Source organism: Anser anser (assembly GCF_964211835.1).
Source record: "Anser anser genome assembly, chromosome: 1".
Taxonomy (NCBI): Eukaryota; Metazoa; Chordata; class Aves; order Anseriformes; family Anatidae; genus Anser; species Anser anser.
The window spans coordinates 21,409,420-21,436,618 of record NC_139720.1 but is presented as its reverse complement, the minus strand read 5'-3'; the positions used below and the strand labels follow the sequence as shown (position 1 = coordinate 21,436,618).

Here is a 27,199-nt window from a genome sequence, read left to right as displayed (position 1 = left end):
ATTTATTTATTTATTTATTTCCTTTCAAACCACCACTGAAAATTTAGATGCAATGTATTTAGATTAAACACTTCTGAACTACATGCTTGGTTATTTCCATTTAAGTCAACAGTACTACTCATATGAGAAACTGAAGTGAGTTCCTCTTTATAGTGGCTTTTTGATGTACTTACTCAGGCACCTTTTTATTAGTTATATTAACAATCTTCATTAATGTTATGAAAAAAATAGCTCTTACTACTACTAAATATTGCTAAATACTAAATTTTACTTTTAAAAGGAGTAAGACTAACATATTCCACTTCAGTACTTTGCTGAAGCTGTTAGAACAAACTTGCCTAAAAATATCTATTTGTTATGCTAGAAATACATCAATTATTTTGTCTGGTCTAGACTGTAACTTGAAGTAATCATAACTTTAACACAGAGGTTCAATTTTGTTTGATAATCTTTTGTCATTTTTATGTGTTGTATAATTGATGTTTATAGTTTTCCAAGAAGCTTCAGTGTTTGTGCCTAATGGATTTATTGTGTAGTGTATTTCAGTAACTAGACAAAAGTAGCTGTAGAGCTCCAAGTATGCTATCATGCAGTCTTGAACACTAACTTGCTATAGTACGTGTAGTGCTTGTGTTACCTTGAAAGCTGAAAAAGCTAAGTGATTGGACTTTTTTATTACAGATTTTAGTAGCAATTGCAGTCAGGATATTTCAAGGTCATATTTTAAGTGAGGTGATGATTCTTGGTCAGGTATAATGGTGATAAAAGGTGGATGATTATAAGGTTTGTCACCTATGAATTAAAATATCATTGAAACAGTTGTGACATTCTGGTTGCCTATAGCTGAGATCCAAAAGAGAGACACCTCTCCAGACCTTGCTCATCTCATGGAATCACAACAGGCTGATGTGTATAGCTCCCTAGATGACCATTTACAGTAGAAAGTGACTTGAAACAGAAGTACATTTGGCTTGTCTTCAAAAAACAATACATAAACCCAGACATCTGGCCTTTTGAGATTCAGCTCTGGAATGATATATCTCAGCACTAACTTCAGCTTTAAGCTATGTATTTAGCAATAATTTTAATTTTTAACCTTCCTGAAGTAAGAATAGTTTGATTTAGTTATTCTTTTCTTCACCATTCATTTCTCTCGTCCCTGTTTGTCCTGTGTAGATATTTTAAAACAAAAGCATGATCTCCTCTTTTTCTGTTCCTTCTCTTTTTCAGTCTCTTGGGAAAGAGCCTGACTGATTGTCATCCCTCTTCCTACTAACAGTGGATCTGTGGAAATATGAAAAAAATCATGTTCATTTCAAAAAAATGTTCATTAAAAAAAAAAGAGATTTTTTTGGTGATTGTTGTCTTAGAGAAATCTTCCTTTAGAGGCCTTCAATGGCTCTATTTTGCCTACTCCCCACTGACTGTGTTGGATATGCAATAAGTTGCTGTAGAAGAACTGCCACATTTAAAGTTGCAAAACACCAAATGGTGCAAAACAGATCTCTGTAGTGAATTTTCAGGAGTTCTCTTCTAGTTATTTCCATGTTCCTTTGCTGCTAATATGTTTAATCTATAAATAAATGTAGTGGTTTCTGTAATAGGGACATTTATTGAATATGAAGTAGGTGTTTGGATGCTTGATTTGGAATAAGTGTCTTACGATTGCTTTCCCAAATAAGCTGTGAGTGCATGCCTGTCTTCTTTTAACAAGTGGCTGTGTAGTAACTAGAATGGAACATAAAAACAAGTGCTTGAATAACAAAGAGTTGCTTATTTTTTTATAAGCACAGCTCTTTGAGGTCCTCTGTCCTTATGGGTTCAACAACCCTCTGTCCTTTTTCTGCTGTAGTCAGATGTGTTATCATCATTTCTCTGGATGTGAAAGGAAACAGGGTGAGGTTATATTTGTATGAGTGCCGTTTTCTTTCTGTGTTATCTATGCTGCTGGACATATGTATATGATGTGTGTATGGGTATATGTGTGGGAATACATGCCCAATCTTGCTAGTGGCTAGACTTGGGTACATGGAGATATCATCGGCTTGGCTCTATTGGGCTACCAGATTTGTCAGCTCCAAACACTGCATTTTTCTCAGTTTGGTTACCAAAATGACATACACATTATTTGCATGCATAATTTGTCAGTGGCACCTCCTCCTTACTTTGGCCAAACACAGAGAAAACTGAAATAGAATCATAGAATCACAGAATCATTCAAGTTGGAAAAGACCTCTATGACCATCTGGTCCAACCTTTAACCTAGTACTGACAAGTCCATCACTAAACCATGCTACTAAATTCTACATCTACATGTTTCTTGAAGACCTGCAGGATGGTGACTCAACCACTTCCCTGGGCAACTTATTCCAATGCTTCACAACCCTTTCAGTAAATACATTTATCCTAATATCCAACCTAAACCTCCCTTGGCACAACTTGATGTCATCACAGGCCAGCCACTTTACTAGATTTCCAAACTGCTTGTCAGATGTAGTGAACAGAGGGAACAGCCAAACCATGAAGTGGAAAGCAGTGTGACAGATCCCACGCAGACATCTGCAATTGCTCCAAACTCTCTTTTGGAGTCTCACTACCAAATTATGGCCACTCAAGAGAGGGGCATTATTCCAAGGAGAGGTAATAGACAATAGACAATGTTATCAAATTTTGCTTGGGGTTTCTGTACGAAACATCAGGAAATGTTTGCTACACAGGGAGTAAGGGTATCAGCCTTTGCTTCTGTGGGCAGGACCACTGTTATAAATGTTATGGGGTGCAACAGCAAAGGATAGTGGACATAAACTATGTTATGGCCCTATAAATGACTTCCTGAAATGCCAATGAAGCTAAATAAAATCTATCTACCTAAAGTTTCAAGCAGATAGAATTTCATTTTCTCTACTTTCAGTATTACAGAGTTGATATCTCTGAATCCTGAATCAGCCAAGAACCATATCAAAGCAGGGCTTGTTAGGTGAGACAACTTATTAATACAGAAAAGGGCTTTTTGAAGTACCATAGACTTGTTCAGGATGAAAGATGATATAAATGCAAATCATTACTGTTAATTGCAGTGATTCACATTTTTCTATTACTGCCCACAAATTGCTTTGGTATTGTTTTTATAATGGTGTGTGTGTGTGTTTTGTGAGTTGGGGGGGAGAATAGGGAGAGGCAGAAGGAGAAAGTGAAGGGAAATACCTTCCCTTAAGAGATCTGAGACTATCTGCTGTATGGAAGATATATTTGCAGCTGGTGAAAGGTATACTTGCTAAATAAATGATGTTCTCTTTTCTATAAGTTTTTCAACAGGGAAGAATGGCTTTAGTATTTGGTGACTGGTTTTAGAATAATGTTAAGAGGCAGTAATCTTGCAGAAAACACTGCTACTTTAGATGGACAGACATGGAATAAATAGTTTATAGATAAACCCTTGTGAATAGATGTGGCATGTCTGAGGCTGGTTATGGATCTGCTGTGTTAATTGGTGAGAATGAAGTAGAGTTCTCCAGGAATAAATCAGAGCTGTCAAACAGTATCTAAAATAATAGTCATTTCCTGGTTGGTACAGATAATAATGCTAATGGTTGTCAGTGGAATCTTTGTACAAAAGATATTACATTTCCCTACTATTTTATCTCTTAGTAATGTTCTTATTTTCTTTTCACTGGTTACAATCTCAAAAGATGCACACTATTAACCCTCAGCTGTTCGCAACAGAATCCACTACCAGAATTCACTAGTCAGCTATGAATAAAGCAGAGACATTTCCTAGACTGGTTTGTATTGTCAACAATTTAAGCACATGCACAGCTGAGTTAGGTTTAAGACCAGCACACACTTATCAGGTCTTCTGGAAAGCTGCTTTCTCAAGATTTTTTTTTTTTTTTTCCTGAGGTGAGTATGGAAGACCTTATCTGGACTGCAGGTTGCAACATGTGTGTCTTGTATCTTCCTAAAGTCCTTCAGAAATGGTGGAACATTTGAATTATCTCAATGGCAAGGTTACCATAGCTAAAACTGAAGTGAGAAAGGACAGATCCTCCCCTTTCACATGGGATAAAATTCTGTTTCAGGTAAAGCATAAATTCCAGAGAAAATCACAGAATTAAGGCTCCTGTGAGCTTATACTTTGTTTGGGGTTCTTTCAGATGTAAAGCTATATATTTTCTTTTGTCCTTCTTTTTCATTTTTTATTAAAAGCCTCATTGTCTAAGCTTTCTTTACTTCATGATGTTTTCCTAACATGGCATTTTCTAATATTAATTCTTTACCATCTTCAAATTTATTTCTTCTTTTGCACATACTGGGAATATGAGTGTGTGTCCATTGATATTGACTGGGCAGACATCCAGAAAAAAAATTCAGATAATTTCAGATTTCAGAACCAAATTTCTTGGGGATTTCAATGAAACTTACCTCCTAAAACTTCAGAGACTCTCCCAAACCACTTCTTGTCTCCTTGAATTTGTCCAAGAGCCTGGATTTCTTGCACTCTTTGCCTGTCAAGTACTGTAATTTGACCTATGTTATCTGATGATTACTAGCACTCAGGCAGACTTGGCGTAATAAAAAAATGGTAAAAAAAAGTCCAGCATTAATCTTGGTTAAACGTTCATAAATACATATATATTTTAATTAATTTACTTAATTATCTTGAACTAGATTAAAATTTAGACATTGGTATTTCAAATGTATCTGAAATGCAGCCATATCAAATTTGATAATGTCCTCAGCAGCCTAAAATATTTTAACTGATTGGGAAAGAAGAAATATACAGTGAGTTTTTATCTCATTTGCAATGGACTCTATTCTAGTCTGGCTTAAATGGAAATAATGAGATTTAGATAACCAGTTGTTCAATGTGTGTAGGAGATAACATAGTTAAGGATCAAAGGTCTGATTTTAGATGTCTCCATTTTAGACTTCCCTAATGGCTTAATTTCCAGACAAACTCAGCAGTTTCTTAAACAAACAAATATAAGGAAATGACACTTGACCTAGGACTAGTTTGCTAGCCATATGTATATGGAAACATGCCCCATACCTACATGGGATAGAGAGGTTAAGATTAGGATACTGCATGCATGTCTGTAGGAGTCTATATGTAAGCAAGGTGTTACAACTTCCATTACAGTCAGTAGAGACCACATGCAGATGTTACTTGTGAGAAGCTGCACTTTAGTGGAACAGGTGCTATAGGTCAAGCAAAATAATTCATGCCATCTAAATGAAATTAGACCCCTATGTCTCGGTAATTGAATATAGCACCTAGTCAGTATTGTACAAGGGGAAACTATGAATGGCTCAGCTCACCCTAAAAGAGATACATTGGACTATTACTTTGCTCTCTATTTATATAGCATATAGTACAATGGAGTTGTTGTCCATCACTAGGGATACTACATACTATTAACACTGGTAAAGTGTTAGAATAGTTTCAAATGTAGAGTTTTGTAGATTAGTGTGTTATGAGGATAAATGCGTATTAAAAGACTGTGACTTGCTATGATACTGTTGTAATGGAGGCTGCATAAATACCTAAGTGAAACAGATTTGCAAAAATCAGCTTGTTCATGAACAAAAAGGAGCTACGTTAGCTGAATAAATTATTTGCTGAAAATAGTTCCCTTGACTCTTATACCAAAATTGCTTTACACAAACAATAGAGCATATTGTAGGAAGATGTTTTTCTGTTCTGCCACTTACTCAGGAAAACATAAAAAAATGTTTAGCAATTAAGTACTTTTTGTTCAAAATATCTGGCTTCACTCTAGTTACTGCAGTGTGATTTATTTAAAGTTCCTTTTAGTGGAGGCTTTGCCTTGGCATAGGGAAGTGAAATAGTATTTTAAGAACCTGTCCTGATCCTTCTGGGTATGCAGTATGAGTCTTTGCTTCTCTGTAATTAAGGAGTTTATTATTGAAGAGGAAAGCCTATTTTATCCTTTGAATAGGGAGTGTTGTGTGACTAGAGATTTATATTATTATTATTTTTTTTTCATCTAAATACTGAAAATAAAACCACAGTTCTTCAAAGCCAAGTGAGATAGTTCTGCAGCTGGACTTCAGCAGCATCATGTCCTGTTATCATTCACTCATCCATAGATACAGATCACAGGTATATCTTATCATACAATATTGTCCTTAGGGTGTTAAGGATGGATATCATTGTTTTTGCAGCAGTACTTTACTGAGTAAAGAAATGAACTCAAGTGACTAGGCTTCACTGTAGGGAATGTATGCTGAACTCATCAAACATTAGAGGTACAGAACTGTTTGGACTGTTGTGAAGAGTATGGGTATCTTAAGCACTATGGGGAAAGCTATAATTACACTGAATTCTGAAGTCATCCAAGGTAAAGTAGAATGAGAATGGAACTGCTTTCTTTGTGCTAGTATTTGTAACTCTTGTGTTGGATGGTTGTCTTGTAAGATTAATCTGGAGAAGTCCCAGCCTCCAAGACTGCTGGCGTTCAAGAAGCGTTTGGACAACACTCTTAGATACGTGGTTTGATGTTTTGGGTGGTCCTTCAGGGACCCAGGAGTTGAACTTGATGATCCTTGTGGGTCCCTTCCAACTTGGGATATTCTATGATTCCGTGATCTCTTCATGAGTATGCCAATATAATTGTACAGGCTCAGGGTATCCTGGTATTTCACAAATAAATGTTTATAGCTGATTATCCAAACAAACCAGATCCTATTTGAGTTTTCACCCCTTTTCATCCCTTTTTATGGCAAAACAACTGAAAGGTCATAGAATGTTTAATTTTCTTTCTTTCTGGGCTAGGAACTTCAGGGCTGAAGAACCAAGAAGATTTCAAAACATAAAATAGAGACATAAATACCAAAATATGCCATAGCTTTGACTTTCTAGTATGACATACATGAAATGTGAGCTCCACTTAGCTTTATGTTCTTTCTAAAGAGATTATGAAAGTTTTCTTTGAGCAAAAACTATTCTTATCTGTAACTGTCAGATACATAGTTATAACTGCATATTATTTCATTAAAAAATCCTTTACTTACAAAGATTTTTCATTATTTATGTTTATGAATTATAAAGTTGGGTTTTTTTTTTGGCCTTTGAATTTTATGGTGATTATCATATGAGTAGATTTAGAATGACAAAAATTGGAAATATGTTCTTAATTACATGTAGTAGGAATTGCTACTCTCAGTAAGGTTCTGTTATAGCAGATTGCTGATGATAAGCCGTTATTCATTTTTAGAGACAAAATGCTATTTTTGGTATTTGACTTGACAAATTTTTGCTTGAATGCCTTTATGCAGTTTTCAATCAAAAGCTACTCTGTGCTGTGCAAATTGCAACAAGTTGAAAGATAACACACTCCATCAGAAATGTGCTGTAATACACCTGATACTCTGAAGTGAGACCATGAAAATGAAATGTCATTAACCCTAAATCTGTTCATTAGACAAAATTCTCATTTGAAGAAATGAAGTTTCCATAATCTAGCATTATTAAATGTATATCCTTATGCTCACTTCTGTGCAAGTATTTCATGTGCATCTGCATACAATTATCCATACATACTTTATTTCCAGATACAGATTGTAAAGCTGAATTTAAATATTAGAATATATATTGGAAACTTTAGGGTGTAAACATTGTAAGAAGGCTGTAATGATTCTAGAAAGAAATCTTAATGTTTATTCATTTCGTTCTGACATCCATTCTGGGATGCCTTTAATTTGCGGTGTTAGCAATGGTTAGATAAGTCTGAACTGGACCCAAATGGTGAACCGGGTATAATGTTCTGCTGAACGTTGCTCCCAGTCCATAGGGCTGTTACCCCTGCTGGTACCTCCAGCTCTTGGAGCCGCTGCTCTGCGTTGGCTTGTGCCTGAGGCTCATGCTGGTGCAGCAGCCAGTGCAGGCAGAGCCCCGGTGTTCCCTGATGGCACTCACCCCTGTGCAGGGGGATCCCCACATGGAGCGCATGACCTCTGCCTCCCCGCAGTCATCCTGGACAATGCCGTTGGGCTCCCAAGGCATGGTTTGCCTCAGGTTGTGCAAGACTCCATACAGCACACCGGCAACAGGCAGCGCTGTGGAGGATGCTGAGCTATTCTCATTGCCCTGCTGGAGGAGCAAGGGCAGGCAGCAGAGCTGTAGCTCCAGAATGAGCACAGCTGGAGCCCAGGGAATCAGCTCCTCAGCAAAATGCTCCCCGATGCTGTGGCAGCCAAGCTGTCAGCACCTCATGCCCACATTTCCTGACCAAGTTTGGTACAGACACTCACATACAAAGCATTTGTTCAAGTAAGCAATATATATTGCAATTTTTGCAGAGGTCAGAGCTCCTGGAGTGAATGGACAGTCCCCAGGAGCCCAAGTGGTCACTATCCAGCTGGAAAGAGGAGTCTCTGCTTTAAGCCTCCCTGCAGCGGCCTCTTCAGCTGCATGGGGTGTGCCTCCCCCAGTTCTGGTTTTGCTGTGGAGAGGACACAGGAGCTATTCCCATTGTCCGCTGAGCAGCATCTTCTCCATGGCCAGCGTGCTCAGCTCTGGGGCATGTGGAAAGCAGGGTGTCAGTCAGTCAGCCACCGTAATCATCGCTGGTGTGGGGCTGGAAATTCCTCCTGTGCATGCTTGCCACAAGGGTGGTGGTCAGGAGGTGCATGACAACTGTCTTCGCCGACCTTCTGTGGGCTATGGATTAAACCCAGGAACGTCAAGGCAAAGAAAATTGCCAAAACCATGGTCTGAAAGAGTTGAGAGAGAAGGGGGTCAGTGGGTCTGGGTGGGAGGTGGCTGGTGGCAGAGGGAGCTTGGGCAGGAGCCGCAGGCCCCTGGGGTCAGGTAGGAGAGGAGTGAGGGAAGTGGGAGGCAGCAGGGACTGCGGCCAGAGCCGGTGGCGACAGCTGTGAGCCCTTCCCTGAGTGGCTGGGCCCTCGATGCAGGCTTAGCAAGCCCTCGGGGGGCTGGCATTTGTGCCCCAGCCCTGGCTCAGCCCACCCTTCCCCCCACTGCTTCACTCACCTCGCCAATGGCTCAGGCCAAACTGCAGCAGCGCTGTCTGCTGCTGCCCTAAAAGCAGCCCCCACATTGTGACACGTCCTCTGTGGTGTCACCTGTGCCCCCACCCCACCACAGGCCCCCCAGCCCTGCCCTCAGTCTCCACACAGGCCTTGGGGTTGCCCAAGTTTGGAGGCATGTGGCTGGACGGAGCTCCTTGGGCTCCCTTTGCACGGCCTGTGGGAGCCCCCAGGGCCATCTGCGGAAAGAAATTTGGGTGAGGTAGCCCATGGACGCTGTGCTTCTCGTGTGCCACCCGGTGAGACAGGCCAGCTCCCTTGGTGCTGGCCTCGGTGCCTCTGTGACAGTGGCAGCTGGGTGCTGGTGGCCAAGCCGGTGGTGGGATGGGGCCTCTCCCAGGCCAGATCCGTGTGCCTGCAGTGCTGGCGCAGTGCTTCAGAGGAGACATTTCTGAACAGGGATGAGGCTGTGCGGGAGGGGAGGTGCCCAGCATTGTGGGATGCTCGTTCCTCCCATGCCTGTGAGGAAAAATCTAAGTAATTTTTTCAGACAGGATCTTCTGTGAAGCTATTTTATTTGCTATTGCAGTGTTGAGCATCCTGCATGCAGGAGCGCCCAGCAAAAGTATATCATAACCTTATATTCCCTATTTGTGGGACTTCTCACAGTTGTTTTTCAACGGTCTTGGGAATCTGGAGAGGTCCCAGTTGACTGGAAGCTGGCAAATGTTGTGCCAATTTTCAAGGAGGGAAAGAACAAAGACCTTGGCAACTACAGGCTTGTCAGTCTCACGTCAGTGCCTGGTAAAATTATGGAGAAAATTATCCTGGGAGTTACTGAAGCGCACCTGGGGGACAGTGCAGTCATAGGTCATGGCCAACATGGGTTCATGAGGGGCAGGTCTTGTTTAACAAATTTGATTTCCTTTTATAAGATCACCCATCTAGTCAATCAAGGGAAGACAAGGGATTGTCCCACTCTGCTCTGTGCTGGTGCGGCCTCACCTCGAGCACTGTGCACAGTTCTGGGCACCACAGTACAAAAAGAACGTGAAACTACTGGAGAATGTCCAGAGGAGGGCAATGAAGATGGTGAAAGGCCTAGAGGGGAAGATGTACGAGGAACGGCTGAGTTCACTTGACCTGTTCAGCCTGGAGAAGAGGAGGCTGAGGGGGGACCTTATCGTGGTCTACAGCTTCCTCACGAGGGGGAGTGGAAGGGAAGGTGCCGATCTATTCTCTTTAGTGACCAGTGATAGGACCCATGGGAATGGTGTCAAGCTGCGACAGGGGAGGTTCAGGCTGGACATCAGGGAGAAGTTCTTCACCGAGAGGGTGGTGTCACACTGGAACAGGCTCCCCAGGGATGTAGTCATGGCACCAAGCCTGTCGGAGTTTAAGAAGCGTTTGGACTGTGCTCTCAGTCACATGGTCTGAATTTTTGTGTGGTCCTATGTGAAGCCAGGAGTTGGACTTGATGATCCTTATGGGTCCCTTCCAACTTGGGATATTCTATGTTTCTATGGTTCTATACCTGAAAGGTGAAAACAGGTATAGTTATGACACTGGAAGCCACTAGAACCTTATAAACCTCTAAAACATCCTGAGCCTTAGTTGTCTACTGTGTTAAGTGTGGTGGTACACTATACCAGCACCCAGCCAGCCACCATGGCATGGGAAATATACCGACACAGTATCCCACAGTGTGTGGGTATTGCCACAAGCAATAGTTTTAAAAATGGTTTTAAAACCATATATATTAGATGATTAAATTTCTATGTATTAGAAGTAAAGGGCTTGATTTAAATTTTTTAGCACATAAGTGTTTATGGAAATACTTAAGCATATTTTCTAAGTTCCATGTCTTACTATGTATTCAAAATAGTGAAAGATATCTGCTATGTATGTTTTTACTTTTCAAGATAAAAATTAAGTTACATAGATATGCTTTTTCTGGTTTCAGGTGCAACTATAAACCTGTAAGACTAGAGATCATAAATGAAAATCTCAAGTTCTCCAGTTCAGAAGGAAGACTTAATCCCTATGCTTTATAAAAATTTGAGCTGAAATAAGAACTAAGAGTAATGATGCAGATATCTTGGTACCAGATATTAGCCAAAGATATTAATTATCTTAATTAAATGGAAGTGGAAGGTGTAGCAACTTTCTCAAAAGCTGATTTCTAATAGAAACATAAATGTGCAGGGAAGAAAAGGACTTTTGCAGTTCACTGTTTCTGGTAATGTTTTGTTTAAAAGGTTGCATAAACTATGCTATGGTTATATTGCTGAGTTTTCTTATGAATTAAGACATTAAGTTTGTTTTGGATAAAAAATTACTATTTAACTAAAAGTTATAAAAATACTTCAAGTAAGTGTTCCCCTTAAAAGTTACCTGTAACAGAGTAGTGAAATTTACACAAAACTGAGATTAAAACTCAGTGATGACTTGACGTCTGCACTATTTTTCTCAGATTATAGATTTATTATAGATTAATAGATTTTTATTTTTATTTTTTTTTAGTTTTCAGAAAACTCAGTATCAGCTTTCACAGAATCACAAGCAGGGACACTTAGAGCAAATTACAGATTTTAAATAATAATAACTCCACCTGCAACGGATAAAAACTTATTTTTTAAGTTGATTTGTTATGCAGTAGGATTTGGAAGGGAATAAATTCTTTGTTTTAAGGTCCAGAAATAAGAGCAAAGCAATCTAAATTCTATCTGTATCTCTATTTCAAATTTATGTGAAATAGGACTCTGCTTCCCTATTTTTAAATACTTTTGACAAATAACTGTTTTAAGGTTGTATTAATTAATATAAGTCCATGGAAATCTTGAGATAGCAAGTAGTGTGGGATGGCTGAAGATTACTGTTCATAATTTTATGCCCAATAGTTTACCAATATTAGCAGCTGCACTTGCAATTATTATATGATTTTGTAAGTTTGGGATTGCAGTCCACTCACAGGTTGTCACTTGAATTTAGAAGTATACATGTATCTATCTATAACTTGAGTGCATAAACTTCTATTTAATTCAAGGGAAATGTAGGGCCAAATACAATTTCCCATTTGTGGGTGTCTGGTACCATTTAAGATAATTTAATCTACTTTACCTCCAGCTGCTCCTATAGAAGGATTCAGGTTACTTATAGGTCCCATTTCATATCTGTCAGCTTGGTGTGCCTTGAAAGGCATTTCAAAGGCACTAGATATCTATTGACTAACTGCAGTGATTTCAGTGTGGTGCCACCACAACGGTTGGTGACTGAAGTACGTGCTCTGTGAGGAGATGCTCACAGAGCACGTACGTGCTCTGTGAGGAGGTAGGCTTGGTCAGTCTACAGAAAAGTCAGCTTTAGGAAGCCTGAACAGCAGCCCCAAGCACCTAACTAAAGGTCATCCAGAAGATGGAGCCAGGCTTTTCACAGAGGGTGAAAGACAACAGGCATGAGATTTCAAAAGAGATGTTTGGACTGTAAGGAGAAACTTCTTCACCATGACAGTTGTTCAGCATTGGAAGAAGCTGCCCAGAGAGAGAGTCTGTGCAGTCTTTCTTCATCCCGTGTTTTTTCAAGACCCTAGTGGATAAAGCCCCGAGCAGTATGATATGACTGACTTAGGTGCCTTCCAACCTGCATGATCCCTTGTATAGGTAACAGAAGTAAGCCTCAGCCTTTCTGGTCAGTGGAGCTGAGAGCTATTCAAATCACAACATGCGTGCCTGGGATTCATGAAATCTACTTTAGCTAGCCCACTTTACAATGATGTCTAGTACCTCTGAAGAAGTACTGACTGCAAGCTGAGGGTGATTGGGTCAGATGTCTAGCTTAGATGTCTGCTTTTCAGTCATGCAATGCTAGTTTAAATAATGCCTATGTATAGTTTCATATTTGTGATTTTCTTTTTGAATAAAATATAGAATAAATACAACTCATTTTACTCAATTTATTTACATAACATATTACCATTTCAATTATACTAATGAGGGAAGCTAGAAGTAAGATGAAGTGAAATCTAGAATATATGAAGAACTGCACAGAGTAAATTGGCCATTATAATATTTTAAAGTTCTTGTAGCTCCCTAAAATGGATGCTGTAAATAAACTGTTTTGGTAAGAAAGAAAGTAAAAAAAAAAATGTGCAAAGTGAAACAGAAGTATCAAAGAAATAAGTCAGTGAGCTTCCTGGAATAACTCAATTCGACAAGTGATTTAGAAGATTTGTTTTTATTTAAAAACATAAGTACTTAGAGAAACAGAAATTTAACTGTCTGGTTTCCCATAAAATAAAATACATTCTGAAATAAGTTCATTAATTTTACTGTAATATCTGAGATTATTTGGTTAATTGCAGAGTAGCACTCATTAATTATTTAGTTGCCATGAAACAGACTCCTGTATATAGAGCCCAAGAAAAGTCTGCAGCCTCATTTAAACTCATTAAAATGCTGTGGTGTAGACACACTGGAAGAAATCTCTGGAGACAGGGAACAGACGCAAATGGAACCAAGGAAGTTTTCACCTCTGCTGACGCCAGTTCAGGTCTGTGTCTGTTATGTTATTTGGAGCACAATGGGAAAAGTAACTGACAGATGTATTCTTGGCCTTTGTATCTCACAGTTTGTGTCAATGCAAGTATCATAGATTCAAAGGGGAGGATTCTGCTGCAGATGAAGGCAAGAAAAAGCAGGAGTCTACATGGTATTTGCATGTGGGTTGGCTATCTGAGCTCTCACTCTAGCCTGTGTATGGCTATCAGTTGAGTCTAAAAATTTATTTCGGTCATGCTGAAATACAGTTGGTATTGCATTCTTTCTCCACAAACAGATACCTAGAGCAGCTCGAGATACCTTAGGGTATCTTGCCTGGCTTTCTCTTGACACTCCAGAAGGATCCAGAAGGCCTTCTATAGTTCCCATCTCATGTCTGCTAGTCAGTCCCATGTGGTATGGTGCTACTGAATGTCTTGGGGTATCTTAAATGCCTTATGACATGCAAAAAAGGAGCACGTTCTGTATATGAATCCAAGAATTTATTACCAGTCCAAGTAAAATAGGATGAAAGCAGATGCTAGTCCATTTCTAGTCCCGGTGCTCTGGGGCAGGCACGTTCTGCAGCGGAGCGGGGGATCGGGACAGGCAGGGCTTTTTTTCCGACATCGACGCCGCTCAAGGGAGCCGCCAGGACCCGGCAGCCCTCGCGAGGGAGGCTGACGAGGTGTAGGAGGAGCCAGCAGCGCCCCCTCCCTGGCCGTTCAAAAGCAGCCCCTAGGGAGCGAGCGACCAGGAGCGAGGCGACCAGGGCGGGCAAACAGGGCGTGGCACGGCAGTTTGCGCGGTTGTGCAGGGAGGGCGGATAGGGCAGAGTTCCCCCCCCCCGCCCATAAGAACAACACCTTTAACGGCTGTCAACTGCTAGCTAGGCTGCAATGGTCTACACCAGGCAGAGCGCTCTCTCTAGAAAGTCTGTAACCACCCAGACTGACCGCGTGCTCAACAATGCGGCAGTTCAGGTCTCTGGGTGCAGGGAGTGTCTGAGCCTGTTGCTGCCATCTGAGGGAGGCAGAGGCACCGTGTGTGTGAGGTGCGAGCAGGTGGATGACCTGGTCTGCCTGGTGGCAGAACTCAAAGAGGAGGTGGATAGGTTGAGGGCTATCAGGGAGTGTGAGCAGGAGATAGACTGGTCGAGCGACTCCCTGCAGGGCCTGAAGGAGAGGTACCGGGGTGAGACACCCCTAATGGGGATGGACCCCCTGCCCTGTCGCTGTCGGGCAGAGGGAGGCGACCTAGGAGTTGAGGAGGAGTGGAGACAGGTCCCTGCTCGACCTCGCAGGCAATGCCCCCCCCCTACCGGCCCCACCTTCCCAGGTGCCCTTACATAACAGATTTGAGGCCCTGGAGCTTGAGAGACCGGTGGGTAAGGACGAGGTAGAAAGTCTACCCAGGAGGATGCCTAGGGTGAGGAAGCCAACTCCACGCCTCAAGACTGCCTCCACCAAGAAAGACAGAAGGGTGATCGTTGTAGGCGACTCCCTTCTCAGGTGGACAGAGGGCCCTATTTGTCAACCTGACCATACCCGTAGGGAAGTCTGCTGCCTCCCTGGGGCCAGGGTCAGGGATGTTGCCAGAAAGGTTCCCAACCTGGTCCGCCCCTCTGACTACTACCCTCTTTTGATAGTCCAGGCTGGCAGTGATGATATTGAAGAGAGAAGCCTGAAGGCTATCAAACGGGACTTTAGGGGACTGGGATGGTTACTGGATGGAGTGGGAGTACAGGTGGTGTTTTCGTCTATCCCTGCAGTGGCAGGGAGGGGTACCGAGAGGACACGGAAAGCCCACCTGATTAACATGTGGCTCAGAGGCTGGTGCCAACACAGAAATTTTGGGTTTTTTGACCATGGGGCGCTTTACTCGGCACCTGGCCTGGTGACCGCAGACGGGTCCCTATCTATAAGGGGAAAACGGATGCTAGCCCAGGGGCTGGCAGGGCTCATTGAGAGGGCTTTAAACTAGGAAAGAAGGGGGATGGGGCTGAAATTAGGCTTGTTGGAACTGTACCGGGGGAACAATGGCAAAGCCGGGGGAGAAGGCAATGGCCCAGCTGAAGTGCATCTACACTAATGCACGCAGCATAGGTAACAAACAAGAGGAACTGGAAGCCATCGTGCAACAGGAAGGCTATGACTTGGTTGCCATCACGGAAATGTGGTGGGACCACTCTCATGACTGGAGTGCTGCAATGTCTGGCTGTAGGCTCTTCAGAAGGGACAGGCAGCACAGAAGGGGTGGTGGTGTGGCTCTCTATATTAGAGAGTGTTTTGATGTTGAGGAACTTGAGGCTGGGAATGATAAGGTTGAGTCTCTATGGGTTAGGATCAGTGGGAAGGCCAACAAGGCAAGCATCCTGGTGGGGGTCTGTTATAGACCACCGAACCAGGATGAGGAGACGGATGAGGAGTTCTACAGGCAGCTGGCAGAAGCCGTGAAATCGTCAGCGCTTGTTCTCGTGGGGGACTTCAACTTCCCAGGCATATCCTGGAAGCACAACACAGCCCAGAGAAAGCCGTCTAAGAGGTTTCTGGAAAGCGTGGAAGATAGCTTCCTGATGCAGCTGGTTAGAGAGCCTACCAGGGGAGGTGCCCCGCTAGACCTTCTGTTCACACAGTGACAGACTGGTGGGAGATGTGGTGGTTGAGAGCGGTCTTGGGCAGAGTGACCACGAAATGGTTCAGGTCTCTATTCTTGGCGAAGTCAGGAAGGGGACCAGTAAAACCACTGTCTTGGACTTCCGGAGGGCTGACTTTGAGCTGTTCAGGACACTGGTTGGCAGAGTCCCTTGGAAGGAGGTTCTGAAGGGCAAAGGAGTCCAGGAAGGCTGGGCACTCTAATAGTATCTGCTTGAGGGAAGGAAGGCTCTGCAGGAGGATCTGGATAGGCTGGACCGATGGGCTGAGGCCAACTGTATGAAGTTCAACAAGGCCAAGTGCCGGGTCCTGCACCTGGGGTGCAACAACCCCAAGCAACGCTACAGGCTGGGAGATGAGTGGTTGGAAAGCTGCCTGGCAGAGAAGGACCTGGGAGTACTGGTTGATAGTCGGCTGAATATGAGCCAGCAGTGTGCTCAGGTGGCCAAGAAGGCCAACAGCATCCTGGTTTGCATAAGAAGCAGTGTGGCCAGCAGGTTAGGGAAGTGATTGTCTCCCTGTACACGGCTCTGGTGAGGCCGCACCTCGAGTACTGTGTTCAGTTTTGGGCCCCTCGCTACAAGAAGGACATGGAGGTGCTCGAGAGAGTCCAGAGAAGGGCAACAAAGCTGGTGAGGGGTCTGGAGAACAAGTCTTACGAGGAGCGGCTGAGGGAGCTGGGGTTGTTTAGCCTGGAGAAGAGGAGGCTCAGGGGCAACCTCATTGCTCTCTATAGGTACCTTAAAGGAGGCTGTAGAGAGGTGGGGGTTGGTCTATTCTCCCACGTGCCTGGTGACAGGACAAGGGGGAATGGGCTAAAGTTGCGCCAGGGGAGGTTTAGGTTGGATATTAGGAAGAATTCTTTATCAAAAGGGTTGTTAGGCATTGGAATGGACTGCCCAGGGAAGTGGTTGAGTCGTCATCCCTGGAGGTCTTTAAAAGACGTTTAGATGTAGCCCTTAGTGATATGGTTTAGTGTAGGACTTGTTAGTGTTAGGACAGAGGTTGGACTAGATGATCTTGGAGGTCTCTTCCAACCTAGACGATTCTGTAATGTGTTCTGTCATTTAAATGACACCCATCCACCAATAATACACACTGTTTGATTAAAATAATTTATGGGGATGAAGTTAACAATGAAATTAATATATAGGATTTAACCTTTGAGGAGGGGGGATAAGGAGGGTGCCCCAGGTGAGCCCATCACAGGCTGTGGCCTCATTGACAGGTGCTGCCCCAAGTGGTGCGAGCGGTGCTGGGGTGGTGACAACAGGATTCAGACTGTAGTAACTTGACTGCTTTTCAGCTAGAAGGAGGAGAATAAGTTCTTGCAGCCTATGAACAGCAAGGAATAATTTCCTGGCTACAGGAATGTGTGTGGGCAACAGAATGAAAACTTATACCTCATGTGAAAATGGCTCCTCCATAGATTCGTGTATTTAGGAGTCTTTATTTAAAACTGCTCCATTCACTTCTTCAAATGCATGTGATTGTTGACAACTCTCATCCAGCAGTATGACTGCTACCAATACTAATATAAATAAACCTGATATAGTATAAGCAACATTGGGAATATTTGGCAAATGTCTTGAGCAGGCCTTTTTCTTAAACTTCTGTTATTAGTGATTAAATGGAAAAGGAATTTTTACATCAGATCTAAGAATGGAGATCAAATACTTGGAAATTTATGCCCTATTCAATTTACTAATAGTCATTAATCTTCAGTGTAATTTGAAAGCCAGTCCCATTTCCTTGTAAAGACAGTCCAAATTCTAGACGAATTAATGGTCTGAGCAGAAAAATGTGATTTTGTAGAACAGTGTAATTATACAGAATGTGAAGTTCAAGAGCTCTTAATTCATGAAACAATTGTATTTTACTTCAATACTTTACATGGGTATTTGATACAAACACAATGTTCATTTGAAAGGGATGTGTAAGAGGTGTATATATATTTGCAGTATGAAAATTGTGTCATGAATTTAGGGAATACAGTTAACAAAAACATTTTTTTCTGCTCTCCCAGACTTAGCAGGGCATGTATTTTTATAGTTTAACAAGCTTTCCTATTAGAGTTTGAAAAATGAATCTAGTTATTGACATACTTGAAGCATATTCAATTAGTCTTGATTTGGTATATTTGATTTAAAGGTTTTTGATTATTTGTTCCATGTTCTAACTTGACAACTTAGAAATGGAATGAAATTAACCTGTCAGGAAGGATTAATGAACTGATTTTGTTCACTAGTTTAGATGATTCACACAAATTCTACTGCAGCTGAACTTGCCACTGAACCAACATTCATTTCTGAAAATGGATTAAAGGTCAATGTTATGTTATCCTATACTTTCATATACTAATTAACATTCATTTAGCAGAGGAATGAAAAGAAAATATGTAAAGCAGTGAGCTGCTCTGTAGTTTAATTAAAATGACATTGTTTTTTGTGTTAAAGACCTAACATATTCATAGATTATTAGTGTGTACATCAAATACTGATAAGTGTAATTGATTGTTGTGGTTTAACCCGGCTGGCAGCTAAACACCACACAGCTGTTCGCTCACCCTCCCCCCTCCCTCTCTGGGATGGGGGAGAGAAACGGGAAAGTGAAGCCTGTGAGTTGAGATAAAGACAGTTTATTAAGACAGGAATATAATAATAACAATAATAATAATAGTGATAATGACAATAGTATTAATAATAATAATGTGTAAGAAACAAGTGATGCACAATGCAATTGCTCACCACCCGCTGACCGATGCCCAGCCTATCCCCGAGCAGCCGGCCCCCCCACCCCGGCCAGCCACCCCTATATATTGTTCAGCATGACGTCAGATGGTATGGAATACCCCTTTGGCCAGTTTGGGTCAGCTGTCCTGGGTCTGTCCCCTCCCAGCTCCTGCTGCACCCCCAGCCTGCTCGCTGGCAGGACAGAGCGAGAAGCCGAAAAGTCCTTGGCCTGGTGTAAACACTGCTCTGCAACAATTAAAACATCAGCATGTTATCAGCGCTCTTCTCATCCTAATCCAAAACATAGCACCCTACCAGCTACTATGAGGAAAAATTAACTCTGTCCTAACTGGAACCAGGACATTGATGGACAAGATAATTAATTTAAAGTTAGCCAAGCCTATTTTTATTACATTAAATATCCTGTAAACCTTCTTCTTACATACAGTACAGAACTATTGATTGACAAGGTGTGTTTTAATGAGAGGCTTAGTGAGTTATTATTAATATGAGAAAGCACATCAATGTGAAAAAGGTTATTCTGTAGTCTGTTAGTAAACTATGAATGATTTCTTAATTCTGAATATTCAAACTTTTTCAAATTCAGCTCAAGCTGACTTCAGCTGTGGAAATCAGACAAATGGCGTAAGTGGAAGAAACAAGCTTGGGTGTACCTGAAAAATAAAATAACATTGTTCCTCAGATTCCAGCTGAGGGAGAAGCAGGAGAAATACATGCACTTTGCAATTCCTTTTGTTGCAAAACACATTCGCTCATATTGCTAAGGTGGAAGAACTTTAAGCTGCAACTTCACCTGCCATAGTTTTCTTCTTTCATATCATACATAAATATGAACTATAATAAAGCACAAAATGTTTGTAATAAATTTCATCTTCTGTAAAATAGGCATTATAAATACTTGTATTAAATATTAAAGAGTAAATTTTCTGCATCTTCATAGGAAATTTACAATTCCTGGCCTCTATATGCAAACAGTATGTTCCTGTTTATTTGTCTAAATTCTATCAATTCCATGGAATTTGTTTTGCAGTCTGATTTTGACTGAGGTAACTGACTGTCTTGGCTGAGATGTGCCAGTGACTTGGAAGTGATTAATGTGAAAAAGGTGTTAGAATCTGTTGACTAGAGAGATGTCTGCTTTTGGTGGATGGACATGGTTAATCAGCTGGATATATGCCTTGACTACTAGTATGAGGATTAAAGTCTAGATTCTATTAATGGCTGCATTGATTTAGTTATGATATGGAGTCAGGCACAACTATGGTGCAGAAAAGCTAGGGTAAGATGGTAGAACCAGGGAGAAGAAATTGTTTGGGAAGAAAAACGGTGTGGTGCAACTGGTGCTAGAAAACGAGCTAATGGGGAGTAACAATTGAACTGTGTAGTCTGGCTGAGAAGCCAACAGGGAGACATTTTATGAAATAAAAGCTATTTGCTGCTGTTTTCCATTACAGGTTTATGTTCTACAACTGCTTTGTTTTTAACAGAAATTATTATTTTTGCATTTATTATCCTGACACAGCCATCGCTTGAATCATGAAAAAGCAGGCAGATTTAACGGACAGTTTATCTAAGTAATGTAGGATTTTTCATAAAACAGCTAACGATCTCACACCGAATGTTAAGTGAAAGAACCATACTGGTGCTAGAGCATGAGAACTGATCTGTAGGTTTCCAAAGTACTAAGGAAGAAATTTTTCTGTGCTTTAGAAAACATCATGTGTGCAATGGCTCTTTGCAGATAACACTTTCTGATTTTGCAGTTTCAGTGTAGTAGACCCTCTTATCCAACTGTCCTGAAAGATATTCTTTTTAGTTTTTGTAAACCACTGTGCCTTAAACAGGGCTGGTGCAAGACCAGTGATTTCATTATTAGGGCAAAAGTTGTAAATTATTAACAAGCTGTACGTCAAAAGATCATGTTAATTTTCTTTTAATCTGCATGAGAGTGACTTTCATTTTATGTGCAGCATGGTACATTTTGCATCAGAGTGAGATTTTAAAAAAGATGGTTTGCTAAGTAACTTCAGTGTATTGATAAATGGGTGGGATTAAAGACCATTAAAACAATGGCTCTTCAGCGTATTGCTCCCACCACAATACATTTTATTATTAATGACAACTCTAGCTCTCTAATGGGGATAATTCTTAGATATAGTGATTTCTCCAGGACACTATATCTTCTGAATTTATCTTCATTGGCAAGATCCTGAAAGTTTTAGAAAGTTATCCTGGTTATTTAACTGAAATACAGATTAACATATATTAGTAATATTAGGAAAGAAAACTTTTACAACTAGCTCAGTGCTGCACATTTTATTTTTGAAGACTTCACCTTAAGTCTTTGGCTTTCCTCTAAGTACAAGTGGAAGATACAAGAAGTTGGTAAGAATTCACCAGCAATTTGCATGTAAGATTATTTAAGTACGTAAATACTTAAATTATAGTCACCTTAATAATAATGTTTTAACTTCAGTTACCACAGGTTATTAAACACTGCTGGACAAGGACAAAATTAAGCTCCTTAGAGCCTATCTATTTTGTCACATTATGAGGATTTCAGTTTCTACAGAATGAATAATCCCTATGTGCTACCTTTCTGTGTAATCCTTCATCCTATAAATGATCTGGATTCTCCCTGGATTTCCCAAGTTACTTGTGTTGTCCTGTGGCCAAGTGGCTTCCTCTGTTTTCATGCCCTTTTAAGTGTCTGCTGAACGAACAGAAAATGCAGAACATGGCCTCATGCACTGGTTGCCCAGGATCAAGTTTAAGCAGATGGGGACAGCAGAGGAAGAACTTCAGTTTAACATTTCCCACTGTAAGCCACTCAGGGCTCATCATTTAAAATGTAGCTGTATAGCAATATACCTCCAGATAATACACCTCCACAGCTGTATAGCTGTGTAGCAATATACCTCCAGATACATAAGCTTCATTAATCACTCTGGATCTTGTCTGTGTATATTTCTGAACTGTCATCTCCCTTTAGTTCCCTTACTTGCTTGTCCTGTACTACCCTGATAAGCATCATTGCTATTACGTATTCCCGTTGTGGTAGTCCAGAAGTGTTCTAAAGGGAGATTTTATGTAAGTATATATTTTAACACAACATCATGTTAATGCTCCCTGAAGCAAGACCTGGATAATCCCTTCTTCCATTTACCATCTTACCTTTTCTTTCCACTCATTACAAAATTTATACATCTTGCAGCGTGTCTTAATTGCACTGGCTACTTCTGAACTGGTAGAATAATTTGTGTCTGATAACAAGGCTCCAGTAAAAAAGCGTGAATGATTGATTTTGTGCTTATTTTAGTATAGTAGGTTGTTTTTGAGGTATATTGGATTTCTATTTATAGCAAATTAATGGTATCAAAGTGTTTTTATTATGGCACTAATTAGATGTATAAAGTTAAATATGTCTGAAAATCTTTTCAGAACCAAGGATTTACTGTGGTTTTTTTTTTCTTCTCTTTTTTTTTTAAATAATTCTATCTTTTTCCTATGTTGCAAGTTCACTTAGCATCAGAATTATGAAAATGAGGGTTATGCTCATACACAAGTAGCAATTCCAAGAACTATTATCCACAGCTTGACTTTCACTGTTTGTAATTTGTAAAACAGCAACCAAAAGAGCATCCCAATAGTATATGCTTTTTGTAAAGGGAAATAATCAAAGTGTTTACAGTTTCATAATTTTTCTTCTTTGGGATCTGTAAAAAGACAATGCACTTAGATAGATAGATGAAGCTCCTTCATTAAAATTGCAAAGGTTCCTGGGGCCAAGAAAGCAATTTGTGAAGGCACAGAGGTAAACATTTTGCTCAAAGGAAATTAATAAAATGTTCCCCAGTGGTTCTGAAACAGGGTTGCTAAAATATTTTCTTCACTGTGCATGGAATAATGAGGTCACCATAGCAAAAAGAGAGTTGCACACTTGAACCATAATGGCACAATGGTTCAATGCTTTCAGCAGTCTCTGGCAGCTTTTTGCACCTCTTCCCAAGGCTAGGATGGCAGAACAATTGTCTCCTGCTCAAGGTCTTTCCCATGAGGGTGCTGCCATAGTTAGAGCAGTTGGAATCTGGAGCAATGCTTCATTCCATGGGTATGCACTACCAGAGCCAAATGCATTACTTGCACAAAGGATGCTGTGGGGAAAATCTCTATCAGTCTTCTTGTACTTGCCACTCCATATATAAGTTTTCTTCCATTTTCCAATTACATACATTTTCAAAATGAAACATATATTCTGCTGAACAGGTAGCCTCTGTTTTTTTGCATGCTTTGGAAATATTCACAACAGCACAACCAAGCAAAATATGGCTACCTCTACAAAATGCAACTGCTAAGAAAAATTAAAGAAAAATAGTGGAATAAGAGAAAAACATTCAAAAAATGTGACAATTTTCAGTGTAAATGAGCTTCAGTCCTACTGGCTTGCTGTCAATGCTTCCACAACATGAGTTGTGGAATTGAGGCTGCTCAAATACGCTTTTTGTCAGTACACTCAATAACAAGTGAAGAAAATTAAAAAATGCTGATTTTAAATTGTATATCTTACCTTCTAATTAAACTATGCCCAAATTGATTTTCTTTTTTTTTCAAAAGATAAGTAAAGATGAAATTTGTATTAAAAGTCTCAAAGTTTCATGCATTAATATGTACATGCTATTGCATGCACAGAAAAAAATAATTTCTCATAAAAAGAAGTGTGCAGGGTTATTACTCTGAAATTATTAAACTGTAGTTGGCTAATGCTAGCTGTAGAATAGGGAAGGGAAAGAGATGAATGGAAACTGTAATTTGGATTAAGAGAATTCTACTTCTTTGAAGAAAAAGTCCTCTTGGACAAGCCTGGAGTGTTATAAGTCCAAGCTATCTTCTTTGCAGTCGTGATTACTGGAATAATTAGCAAATCACATTTCTGAATTCCAAAGCAGTAGCAAGTGACTTTTTTTTTTTTTTTTTTTTTATCTCCCCAGTGTTCATGTCTGTGGACATGCTAAAAATTGCAGATCTTAATTTTTTTCTAGAAGTGAGAAACTCGTTTGGCTAGAAAATGTTGAAATGTTTACCCAATCATCTCTCTTTTTTCTTGCCTAGCTACAGGCCAAATCAATATTAAAAAAATAATTGAAAACTGTAAAAAATGTGAAATCTGTTCCTATTCTGCCAAGAGGACACTTAAATGTGAAGAATCTCTGGAGTATGCCCTCCTTCATACAGAATGTTTTATTATTTTCTTGCATTGTCGCTTCAAACAAAAACTCTAACACAGCCTTAACTGTGGTGTCTCTGGGTGTGAGATGTTCAATACTACAAATCAATTATAAAGCAGCTTTTACATTGCCATGGAACATGATAACGCAGTACATATTCTTAATCAAAATGCTTGGTTAACAAGAAAGGTCAAAGAAGCAATTAGTGGAGGAATACAGTTGTATTGTATGCCACGTACTATTTGACTACAATACAAACTGACACCAGGGTGCAGTCTCCGATTGGAATCACAGAGGTGACCTAGGGCACTCTATCAAGCTTGGTTTGACCCTGACAGCTTTTGACCAGCTATTTGTTGTCATATCTTTGTGATTGAACAAGATGACAAATATACACAAGACCTCACTCTCAAATGCTACATTCTGTGAAGTGAGACAGATTTTGACCTTTAATTGGTAGAGGTCCCTGGGTCTTGTGACTCCACATCTGCTATCTTTATTGTCTTGTAGTGGACAGAAATTCTGTTAACTACAGTAGCAGTATGTGCTCCCAGAATAGGAAAAATGTAGTTGCAGTTAAATGGCATCAGAACATGTTATTCCACTAGACAGTCTTTTTTTTTTTTAAATAAAATAATAAAAAAATGCCTTGACTTTACAGAATAAGAGAGGTTTTGCTTCGAATAATGAGCCTCTAATGCTTCATGTTATTCTGTCTTGATGCAGGGACCTAATTTGATAAAACAGAATAAAGGATTTGGGCTGAGTTTGAAAATAGATAAATAAATAGACAGGAATTTTTTCCTCCCTGTCCAGAACTAGAACATTTGAATAAACATATATTTATGTACTTTTATAAAATAGAGATCTATGAGCAGTTTCACGAGTTAGCCTTTCAAAAAGAGGAGGAAGAATTTAATAATTATTTTTAGGGCTATAATCATTTTTTTTTTTTTTCCTATGAGGGATCAGATTTTTTCAGTTAACTTTTGGAGGTTTGAATTGTGCAGGTAAAATCCTTTACTATATATGTTTTCATTTATCAGCAAATGTTATTTAAGCCCTGAAAATAACATTTTTTTAAAGTTGATTTACCTCTCTTTTGTGTTTGCTCATTTTCCCATGCATATGAAGTAGGTACCAGTTATTTGTGGGCTACTGTTCTGCCTTTCTGAACGCTAACAGTCTGCAAACTACAAGCTGAGAAAGACCGCCTTGGAGGAATTAAGAAGTGTAGAAAGACCCTTCACTGGAGAGCCAACTGGCAGACAGAAGGCTGAAAATCAGTGAGCAAGACAGCAATAGAAGATAGTTTATAGATCAGCACATAGTATCAGTAACTTAGCCCTACGTGGCTTCTCCTTCCTGCCCTTGGACTGCTTTGTGAAGCCTTTCATGGCTAGATGCAGGTTGTTTGGTGATCTCAGTTCCTCTTCTTTTAGCACTTCAACACATAACAGCTCCAGGAAGGCATGAAGGATGTGATTTCATGGATCCCTGCTCAAAGGGACAAGACATTTTCAAGGTACTACTCAGCTGCTGTTCAGTGTCAGAGTTTGTGGCCTCCTGCTCATACCACATCCCTCTTTTGCCTGGAAGGGCCCTCATCAGTACATATTATTTACCTGGTGCCTCTGCTTGCTCTTCCCTGGTTGTGTTGTTCAGAGCTCAGCTTTTATTGATCCTGATTTTAGCTACCCTCTACCTGCTTCCCTTCCATAGGTGTTCCATGGGCGTCTGCCTCTAAATAGAGGCTCATGTTATACTTAGTCCCATGCTTTTTTCCCCTGAAAATTCCTGTCACTGGATTGCTATTTTTCCCTTGTTCTGGAAGCATATCCTAGGATGGTACTTCTGTCCTACCTATCCCATTTAGATAGGATGACAGGATTACCAGTAAATTAAAATGTGCATTACAATATAGGTGGAAGTATATAGACTTATCTGATATGAAAATGTAGTTGCATGATTTAGGTTGTGGTAAATGATTTAAGAACTCATAAAACACTGTTTCTGGCATTAATTGAAATCAAGAGAGATTCAAACATCTTCACACTATTTCTTATTTCAAGCTATTTTACAACAAATTATATAACGATTAATGACTTATGATGGGAGAATGTCTGGTGGACACCATGTAGTCAGCACTAAGTATTTTTCACTTAGGAAACTGTAGCTTCACTATGAAGTCTTTAATCACATAGTTAATTTTAGTAGGCATATACATAAGGACTGTTGTCTAGCTAGGATTTTCAGTGCCAGGCCATTTAACAAAGATTTTAACAATAAAAGCAAAATAGACAGTGCTTTGACAATAAAATTCTTTAAGTACCAGACTGAGAGTTATTAGAAAAACTAGCATCGGTTAGGTAATACAAAAAAGTCTGCATAGAAAGATACTAGAAATATATATATAAAAAAAAAAAACAACAAAAAACACCACCAACAAAACCAAACAAAAGCTATAACATGAGACTGAAAGAATACAAGAAAAAAGTAGTCTAGAAAACAAATATTTAGCAGAATGTAGAAACCCAGAAAGCAGAAAATAAGGCATTTGTTTGCTGCATGATAAGGACTTGAAACTAGATTTGTGTCATCAGAAATACCATAATTCAATCTCTTATTCCAAGTGAAAGCTGTGGTAACTGTCTTGATGAAGTGTGTGCTGATGAATACTCTGTAAATAGTAATCATTTGTAATTATTGCTAGCAGTTGGATTTTGTGTCTTTCTGTTTTATGACTGCATTTGGTTCAAGAAAGATATGAAAGGAATCTCTACTCCAGCAGTTTGTGTTCTTGCCTGAATTAAAGCTGCATGGAGATAATTAAACTCACCAAACTTCATATAGCAAAAATATGGTGGTTCAGGTGGTTATTTATTATTTTATTTTATTTTATTTTATTATTTTTTATTTTATTTTATATTTTTATTTTTTAATTTTAATTTAATTTTATTTTTAAATGAATTATCTAAGCAATTAGGCAGTACTGTCTTCTGAATATACTACCTATCTGTGTT

At 40.0% G+C, this 27,199-nt stretch overlaps 1 long non-coding RNA gene across 1 annotated transcript; it reads left to right on the top strand.

The window, feature by feature from the left end:
- Positions 1 to 49: 49 nt before the first annotated feature.
- LOC310892195 lies at positions 50 to 27,181 on the top strand. The gene is made up of 3 exons (XR_014577934.1): positions 50 to 135; positions 3,901 to 4,079; positions 25,311 to 27,181. It is a non-coding gene; the product is annotated as an uncharacterized lncRNA (long non-coding RNA).
- The last annotated feature ends 18 nt before the right edge of the window (positions 27,182 to 27,199 follow it).